Below are 10,476 nucleotides of genomic sequence, written 5' to 3' on the forward strand. Positions count from 1 at the left end.
TGACAATAGATAGGGGATACCTACTATGGCTAGTATTTAGTATTGAGTCTCTAAAACTGCAACAATATAAAGCATGAAACAAAACTGGCATAAACAATGGGGGGAAAAGAACAACAATGCTTTTGCTAAAGGCATCTATAAACATAGAAAATCAAAAGGTTGTGTTTTTGTGGGTTTTATTTGTTTGTTTGTTTTTGCGGTACGTGGGCCTCTCACTGTTGTGGCCTCTCCCCTTGCGGAGCACAGGCTCCGGACGCACAGGCTCAGCGGCCATGCCTCATGGGCCCAGCCGCTCCGCGGCATGCGGGATCTTCCCGGACTGAGGCACGAACCCGTATCCACTGCATCGGCAGGCGGACTCTCAACCACTGCACCACTAGCGAAGCCCTTTTTGTGGGTTTTTAAAGTTGCTTTTTTAGAAGGTATCAGAATTTGGCTAGATATAAATAGTACTATATAACAATGAATTACATTACTCTAGAAATCAGACATTGTTGTATGACATTGGTTATAAATGACAAATTACGCAGTGTTTAGAATAAATTTAAAAGAAAGGCACAGGACCTATTTGAAGATAATTATAAAATCTCACTGATAAAAGAAAGGTCTCCCCAAGAAACATGTTTCTTGAATAGGAAGACTTATGGTTAGCAGCAGTTCTCCCCAAATGATTATATAAACCTGATGAAATTCCAATTAGTAATACAAATACTTTTTAAAATCTAAATGAATAATCTTAGAATATATATTACAGAATAATGCCTAGGAATAATCTAGAAAATCATAAAGAATAACCATGTTGGAGAATTTGCTTTTTAAGGTTATGCCACAGTCACTGTATTTAAATCAATGTGATAGTTGCATGGGAATAGACAGATCAGGGATATAGAAAAGAGACTTCAAAATGAGTGTGCCAATGCTTGAGAATTTTACATATGACAAAAATGGGTACTTCTATGGGAAAATATGGGTTATTTAATAAATGCACTAGAACAATTAACCATCCAGCTAAATTGACTCTGATCTGACACCACATCCAAAGATAAGTCCTTCCTGAACTCTCCCAGGGTTCCAGTTATGATGAACTAAGGCTACACTGCATAACCTGCCTGCCCCTGACCCTCACTGCAGAAAACAATGATAAAACCTGGACACAATACAAAAAGTGATTATCTGAAAGTATGGGATAGTGAAGAGAAGCAGATATACTCTAGTGGGAGGTGCATGCTCACTTGGTGGAGCGGCACAAGAAGCTTAGCAAGTTCCTCTCTGTGAGTCCACATGGCAGTGCTCACAGCAGCTTTAGGGGAAACAGCAAATTGAAGCTGGAATACTGTGAATTCTGGAGAGAGTTGGAGGGGGAGAGTGAACCCACATAATGACTCTCAAACTATGCATGTGCAGAAGACTCAAAGCAGCTCAGCTAAAGATGAAAGATCAGAGCTGAGACTAGAGCTGCTGCTCAAAGACAGAGTTTGAAGTTTAAACCAGGTAAGAACGTTCTCTGCTAAAAACACTCATAAGAGAAAAATAACAGAATCCAGAATGTTCACAACTTAACATAATGTCCAGCATATAATCCCAATTATCTAACATATAAAGAACTAAGAAAATGGAATGTATTCTCAAGAGGAGACAAGTCAATCAGGTATGACCCCCCCAAGATTAATCAGCTGCTGCAATTGATAGACAAGGTTATTTAAATGACTATTACAACTATCCTCAATGAAGTAAAAGAAAACATATTTTCAATTAATGAAAATATTTCAGCATAGAAAAGGAAATCTCTGCAAAGGAAATAAAAACAGTAAAAAGGAAGCAAATAGAAATTCTAGAAATAAAAAATACAATTTTGGAAATTAAAAATTCACTGGATGGACTTAAAATCCAAATGGATATGAAAGAAGAAAATGTAAGTGAATATGATGATAGAATGATAAATATTATCCAAGGTGAAGAACAGAAAGAGGATTGAAAAAAGAAAAACCATTTCGATTTTTTGCTGTTCTAAAATATCTTTCATGTCCTTACTTATTGTGCTCAATCTTCCTCTAGCTTAAACATATGGAATGCAGTTATAATGACTATTTTAATATCCTTGCCTCCTAACTCTATCATCTGTGTCATTTCTGGGTCAGTTTGATTGACTTTTTTCCTCATTATGGCTTGCATTTTTTTCTACTTCTTTGCCTGCTTCTTAATTTTTGAATGTATTTTAGGCTTTGTGAAATTTCCCTTGTGTACGTTATTCTTTAATGTATACTTGCTTAAATATATTTGAGCTTCATTTTTGGATGCAGTTAAGTTGCTTGGAAACAATTTGATCCTTTTGGGTCTTACCTTAAGCTTGGTTAACAGGGAACAGAGCAATGTTCAGATTAGGGTAAAAATTTCTCCACTACTGAGGCAAACTCTCTTTAGTATTCTACCAGTTCCTATAATTATGAGGATTTTTCACTCCAGATCATGTGAACAGGCACTATGTTGGCCCTTTGTACTCCTCGAGGACTTTCTCTTCTAATCCTTCTGATAGTTTTCTTACACATGTGTGTTGAAGAGTATTGGGACTCTCATAGATCTCCGGAGTTCTCTTTCCTTGCAGCTTGCTCTCTCCTCTTCAACACTCTGCTCTGCTAATTCTAGCTGCCTTAGCCCCTCTGGATCCCAGCTCCTCTCTTCAACTTAGGGAGACTGCTATGCTCGACCTGGGTTGCCCTGCCCTGTGCTGCTGCCTGAGAACTCTCTCTAGGCCATAGCTAGAGCAATTGTAGGGCTCACCTCATCTGTTCTTCATCTTTCAGAGATCACTGTCCTTTTTTGATTGATGTTCAATGTCTTTAGAAACTTTCTTATTTTGTCCTATATGTTAGTTGTTTCAGGCAAGAAAGAAAATCTGTCAAGGAAAAGATTTTGTTAGTTGTTTCAGGCAAGAAAGCAAATCTGTTAAGGAACAGATTACAGTTACTCTATCTACTCTGGGCCTCCTCAGTATCCACATCTCTCAGTCTGGGCTGTGCATCTGGGATGCTCCAGGGTCTGAGAAGATGAAAACCAGTGGGGTTTTTGAAGAAATATAAAAAGCAAATTGAAAAATTTATATAGAAAGGCAATGGACATAGAATACTTAAAACAATTTTGAAAAAGAAAAATCAATTTGTAAGACTTACACTACCTGATTTCAAAATTTACTATAAATCTGTAGCAATCAAAATTGGTGTAAGGATAGTCATAGAGACCAGTGGAACAAAACAGAGTTCAGAAGTAGACCCACACTTAAATGGTCAATCAAGTGCCAAGAAAGTTTTCAACAAATGGTGCTAGAATAACTATATATTCATATACAAGAAATGAACTTACACCTTTACCTAACACTAGAAAAAGTTAATTGAAAATGGATCATAGGGCTTCCCTGGTGGCGCAGTGGTTGAGAGTCCGCTTGCCGATGCAGGGGACACGGGTTCGTGCCCCGGTCTGGGAAGATCCCACATGCTGCGGAGCGGCTGGGCCCGTGAGCCATGGCCACTGAGCCTGTGTGTCCAGAGCCTGTGCTCCACAATGGGAGAGGCCACAACAGTGAGAGGCCCACGTACCGCAAAAAAAAAAAAAAAAAAAAAAATGGATCATAGACCTAAATGTAAGAACTAAAATAATAAAACTTCTGGAAGAAAACATAGGAGAAAAATCTTTGTGACTTTGATTACATTAAGATTTCTTAAACAGGATACAGTCAGCATAAAATATAAATGCAAACAAATTATAAAATTGACTTCATTCAGATTAAAATCTTTGGGGTTTTAAGAAACACAGTTAAGAAATAAAAATGCAAGTCATAAATAGGGAGAATTTTTTTTTTTCTCAAAAACATACATCAGACAAGGACTTGTATTTAGAATATATAAAGAACTTTTAAGAAGTCAAACATCCCAATAAAAACTGGACAGAAGGTCTTTCTAAAACAAGGACCAAATTTGTGAATGGATATTTTACAAATGAAGATATATGAATGCCCAATAAGCATATGAAAATATTCTCAACGTCATTAGTCATCAGAGAAAACCCAATTAAAAACCATAATGGCATGCCTATTAGAATGGCTGAACTGAAAATTATTGATAATACCAAGTGTTGGTGAGGATATAGAACAACTGTAAGTCTCACACATTGCTGGCTGAAATGCAAAATTGTATAGTCACTTTGGAAAACAGTCTGGTAGTACATTTAACTGTAACCATACACTTACCATGAGACCCAGAAGTTCTACTCCTAGATATTTACCCAAGAGAAGGAAAAATTTATATTCACAAAACCATGTATACAGATGTATTGCAGGACAATGTATAATAGGCAAAAACCAGTGAGTGCATAAACAAATTGTGGCTTATCTATACTATGGAATTCTATACTGCAATGAGAAGTAACAAAAGATTAATGCACTCAACATCATGGATGAATCTCAAAAACATTATGCTAAGTGAAAGAAGTCAAACACAAAAGTCTATAGTGGATGATTCCATTTATGAAAAGTTCTAGAAAAAGGCAAAACTATAGTAACAGAGAGCAGATCAGTGGTTGCCTGGAGCTGGGGTTGGAGATATAAGGCTGCATAAGAAAAATTTTATAATGATGGAACTGTTCTATATCTTGATTGTGATTACTTTGTCATATACAATTATCATGATTCATCAAACTGCACACTTAAAATAAGTGTATTTTATTTTATATAAATAATACCTTAACTTTTAAAATCAAAAAAAGAAACAAAAGTTAAATAGGTTCCTCATGACTTAAATGCTCAAGTATTCAAAATGAAAAACAACAAAAAACACAATACTCCTGCAAAAAACTTCTGCAACTTAGGGGTCAAGGAGAACTTCTCAACTAAAACCAGAAACTTAGATATTATAAATCAAATTATAATAACCTTTGTATGGCTATTGAAGCAATTAAATGAATGGAAAAAATGGAGTGGGAAAAAATCATATAATACAAATGACAGATAAGGGGTAAGTTGTCCATATTATTCTAAGTACTTCTTCAAACTGACAAGAAAAATATAGTAGTTAAAATATCAGCTAAGGGAAAGTCATAGAGGAGCAAATTTAAATGGTCACAGATACATAAAAAGATGCTAAAATTCACTGGTAGCCAGGAAAATGCAAATTTAAAGAGCTATGAGTTTACATTCATTAGAAAGAGCTACACACCTAATACTTGTGGGGATTTAAAGAAAATGATGCTTTCCTATTCCCGGTGGAAATGTGCAGTGTTATAGCCCTTGGCAGAAATAACCTAGCAGTATTTATTAAAAATAAAAACACATGTATCATTTAACCTTACCAGGCTTCTCCCAAGAATGCCAATAGAAATAAAAGCAGATCTATTAATGGGCATGGGCACTAAAGTGTTATTGCAGCATTGTTTCTAACAGCACAACGCTGGATTAAAGTGCATGCCAGTCAAGAGGGGAATGGTTGAATACATTCTATAGCATTCATACTCCATTCTGTTGAGCAATTGGTGAAATGAGTGAATTAGAGCTATAGTAGGGGACTTTACCACTTATTGAGTAAGAAATGCAAGATACAGAAAAGGGTATATAATAGTCTGCTTTCTTTTTTTAAAAAAACAAAAACTAAAATCCCAGTTTACATACATTCCTGTGTACATGTATGTGCATATTTGTTATAGTATTGTGAGCATGAAGGAAAAATACGGAAGGATTCATACCAGATTTTTAAATCCTTCTCCCAATGTGACCCATGTTGTGTGTGTTGATATATGTGTAGGTAGGGGTGGAGCCAAGCAACAAACAAACAAACCAAACAACAAACCATGCATTTGGAAAGCATGTATATAATCAGGTGTGTATTGTATTGAATATGAGTCAGATAAGTTAGGTTACTCCTCAGTAGTAAACAATTTAACTATCAGTGCATCAATTTGAAAAACATTTATTTCTTGCTCACAAAAACTCTGAGGGTCTGGAAGACTCTCCAGAGCAATTTTCTCAACAGATTGGTTTAGACTTCCAGGCCATTTAGATCTTATGGACTCTTCCTATCAACCTGTTTTTTCATGATTGATGCGGTAAGGGAAAGAAGTGAATGGAGAATTGTGCAACAGCTTTTAAAGGTATTCTCCTGGATTTTATGCATGTCCTTTCCCTTTTCGTTTTTGTTTTCCATCCAAATCAAGGTACATAGACATACATAAGTTCACTTAATTAGGGAAATCTGTTTTTCCTATGCTTCTCTGGAAGAGGAAGAGTAATGGAAATATTGGTGAACAGTAATGTCTTCTATATATGAATTTATTTACATAAAAAACTAAGCTTTAGGGCTTCACTGGCGGCGCAGTGGTTGAGAATCTGCCTGCTAATGCAGGGGACACGGGTTCGAGCCCTGGTCTGGGAGGATCCCACATGCCGCGAAGCAACTAGACCCGTGAGCCACAACTACTGAGTCTGCGCATCTGGAGCCTGTGCTCCGCAACAAGAGAGGCTGCGATAGTGAGAGGCCCGTGCACCGCGATGAAGAGTGGCCCCCGCTTGCCACAACTAGAGAAAACCCTAGCACAGAAACGAAGACCCAACACTGCAAAAATAAATAAATAAATTAATAAACTCCTACCCCCAACATCTAAAATAAAAAACAAAAGTAAGCTTTAAAATAACTCTGAAATAAACATACTTTATGAACAAGCAATTTACAAAATATAAGAAATGGCCAATAAAAGTGAAACTATGTATACATTAGCAGATTGGCTAAGATTATAAATGTTGATAAGGTCCAGAGATGATGAAAGTGTGGAAAAAAGAGAAATCCTCGTATAACCCTGTGTGGGAATAACTCTGTACATCCCTGAAATACAAGCAGACTGAAGATATCAAAATGGAATTTTGAATTATCTTTTGGCCCAGTAATACGACTTACAAACATTCACTCTTGAAAATAATCAGATAGGTGCATATGTAAATAAATATTCACCTCAGCATTATTTATGATAATAAAAAGGAAAATAGTCTAAAAGTACATCTATTAAGGATGAGTTAATTAAAGTATGATAAATGCATATAATATGAGAACCCTTAAAAGAGATGAGGTCCATTTAATTTGTTTTAACAAAAAATATTCAAAGAATATGTTTTGGTTATCTGTTGCTATGTTACAAACAACCCCAGAACTTTGGAGTTTAAAATAACCATTTTAGTTTAAGAAGTCCTCTCTGGTTACAATACAGAGAATGCATTGAAAGGGGTCATGTCTGGTTGAGGGAGCCCATTTAGGTGGCTGCTGCAGTGAGCTAAGTGAGACAAGCAAAGATGTAGTAACATCTTGTATTTATAGTTTGGGACTTCAGTTTTTTCACTTAATGTCCCATAATTATATTTTCCCATTTCATTAAAATTTTCTTGCTAATCATTAAAAAAAGCAATGATTTCACTCTGCATCTGATTTTGTAGATCAGGAATCAAGAAGGGCTCAGCTGGATGGTTTGTTCTTGACCCCCCCAGATATATCAGCTGGGTCAGCTGGGATGGAAGGATCCACTTTCAAGATGACTTCTTCATTTGCCTGTCTGGTGCCTTGGTGAACTTTGGTTTCCTCACCTCTCAACATGGAATCTCATCTTCCAGGCCTTCTTGGGCTTCCTGAAGAGCATGATGGTCTCAGGAGAGTCCTAATTCTTACATGGTGGCCAGCTTCCAAGAAGTAGGAAATGGAAGTTGCCAGGCCATTTAAGGGCTAGGTACAGAATGAGCATAACATTATGACAGCCATATTCTATTGACTGAAGCTGTCCAAAGGCCTTCTCAGATTCCAGGGGGTGGAGAAATAACCTTTTCTCATCAAAGAATGGATTGAAGGGAGCAAGGACACTTGCAGAAGTGCATGCAGGATGGGGATATTGATGTGGTCCTCTTTGGAAAATGCAGTCTGCTACAATATTATATGATTCAATTTTCATAAATATTGATATTTCTTTATATTTAAAGATCTAGAAAAAGTATGAAGATAAAACAATGTTTCTGTGGATCATAGCAATTTTGAGTAGACACTGTTTTTTACTTTAGATTCTTCAGTGTTTGATTTTTTTTTTACAGTAAATGAATTACTTTTATAATCAGCAAATTTAAAAAAGACAATTTTGATGTTAAAAAGAAATAGGTTGTTTAAAGTTGTTTGCTCAAGGAATTTTCAGTGCTCAAAGCATGCATTTAAATGGATGACATTTTTTTCTCTCTGTGGAAAATTTCGGGAGGAACCTCTACATTTAAGTTTCCATATTTGCAGATGGAGTAGGAGTGATAACTTCTTGGCAAAATTGAATTTAAAATGGATTTAAATAATAGAAGCCATTATTCAGGATGAGCTTAATGCAATCCCTACCCAGATGATTTAGGCAATGAGATGGAGCACATAAAAGCCTTACAGCTGCCTCATGCAAATTAATATATTAAAAACTTAAAGAAAAAATTTAAAGTGAAGCAGCCCAAAAACTTCAAGGAAGAAGGGCTGAGGGGTTAAGTGGCCTTTTCAGCAGTCAGGAAAATGATGTCATCCTTTAATGGGCGTCTGTCTGGTTCCTCCTCTCTATTTTCAGGATCATCATTCCTGTGGCTGTGAGTTATCAGAATAACAACAAATGTGCATATTCAAAGATTTTTTCATTGCCTTCACCCATCTTTTCAAACATACCCAGAAGTCATAATGCAGGAATTACACTGACACAATCATCACCATGGAAACAGAGCTGGTGTCATAAACATGGCATTATGACTTCTCAGCAGGATGCAGGTGGGATTTTGGCACTGAATCTGTAAGATTTATTTAAAAACACAAATGTCTAAGAAAATAACACCAAGGAAAAAAAGAAAAAAAAAGAAGAAAGAAAGGGCATAGAGTTGCCCCTATAATATACATGCCTTGCTTTTTGTTTTCGATGTTTTCCATGGATTTGTTCGCCTATAGCAGGGCTTGATTTTGCCTATTCTTTTTCTTTTTTGTTGTGTTTGGCATGTTCTCAACTTATTCACTGGTTGTTCATCTTGGTAGGGGCTGCATTTTTAGATGAAGAAGTTGAGATTCCAAGAAGGGGTCTGACTTGCTCAAGTCACCTAGCAAGTTAGTAGCCCCACTGAAGCCAGAGCCCTTCTCTTGTCTTCCAATCCACACATTACAGTTTCCCTTTCAGTATCTCAGTTGTACTTTGAGAACATAATTTATGCATCAGTTAGGACATTGCTTTGGCTGGTCTAATGAGATTCCCCTCCCCCCAAAAAATAGTGTTTTATGTAAGATAGAAGTTTCTATCTCTCTCAAAGCAGTCCATGGTGTCAGGGACCCAGGCTGTTTCTATATTATTTTTCTTCTGTGTCTACTGTGTTGCCCTCATCTTCTAGGATGTCACACACCGTATCTGTACTCCAGACAGAGTAAGGGGAGGGCATCCCCCACCTTTTAAGAGTGTGATCTGAAATCTGCACGTATCACTTCTATTTACATCCCATTGGCTAGAACTTAGTCTTATGGCCATTCTAGTTCAAGGAAAGCTGGATAGCCACGTCATCAGCTACAGGTGGTTGAACTATTATTATGGGAGAAGGGAAGAACAGATATTGGCAATGACCACGGGTCTCTGCCATAACTTGCATCCCCTTCAAGAGAATGCCGCTTTCAGGGGGCTCTCATCTAAAATTTTTCAGCTAATGCAATGGCTGGAGTCGGATAACAGTATCTATTTCCCCAAGGGTATTTAAAATTGTAATTACTATATTAGTTATAGAGATCACTGAATTGACAGAAAGACTGAACATCAGACTGAGATCAAAACAAATTAATTGACCATTAGAGTATGTATCAAGATTGTAACAGAGACTCTCCAATTCAGTGGCTGTAAGAACAAATAAATTTATTTCTTTTTTCAACTTACAGTTCAAGATGTGTGGTCCAATGTTGATGAAGCCTTGCTCTGTGCAGATAGATATTCAAGGATCCAGGTTTATGATAAAGCTTCTGTTTTAAACATATGGCCTCTAAGGTCCCTCTGCTTGCTGCCATTCCAGTCATCAGAAGGGAAGAATAAGAGTTCAGGGCTGGGGATTTTTTTCTTAATATGTGAGGCAGAAATTGTTCTGCTCATTCTATTTATGAGAGCTTAGTCACTTGGCACCATGGGGGCTGGGAAATATGGTTCCTAGCTGGGTTGCTACTTCCCATATTTAAATTTATTACTGTGGAAGATGGTCACATGGATATTAGTGGGCAGCTAGTGGTTTCCTCTGCAGGGTAGCACAGCTTAAATGACTGAGTGCCAACAATTTCTTTCTTTCATCCAAGTATCTTTCCAGTAAAAGATGACAGGGAGAGAAAAGGAGAGAAAGAGAGAGGGGAGAGGTTTTTGGTTAGTTAGGCTTAGGCCATGTATGCCCCCATTGGTAGCTGTAGAGGAGGAAGGAGGAAGAATCATGGAATC

General features: G+C 37.0%; 1 long non-coding RNA gene across 1 annotated transcript; it reads right to left on the reverse strand.

The window, feature by feature from the left end:
* Nucleotides 1–331: 331 nt before the first annotated feature.
* On the reverse strand, nucleotides 332–10,026 carry LOC113612342 (uncharacterized). Its single transcript, XR_003429832.1, has 3 exons — nucleotides 9,934–10,026; nucleotides 2,779–2,893; nucleotides 332–436 (listed from the first exon to the last, which is right to left on the reverse strand). It is a non-coding gene; the product is annotated as an uncharacterized LOC113612342 (long non-coding RNA).
* Nucleotides 10,027–10,476: the final 450 nt, after the last annotated feature.

Source organism: Aethalodelphis obliquidens, unplaced genomic scaffold (genome assembly GCF_003676395.1).
Source record: "Aethalodelphis obliquidens isolate GAN/ISIS:26980383/991018 unplaced genomic scaffold, ASM367639v1 scaffold75, whole genome shotgun sequence".
NCBI lineage: Eukaryota > Metazoa > Chordata > Mammalia > Artiodactyla > Delphinidae > Aethalodelphis > Aethalodelphis obliquidens.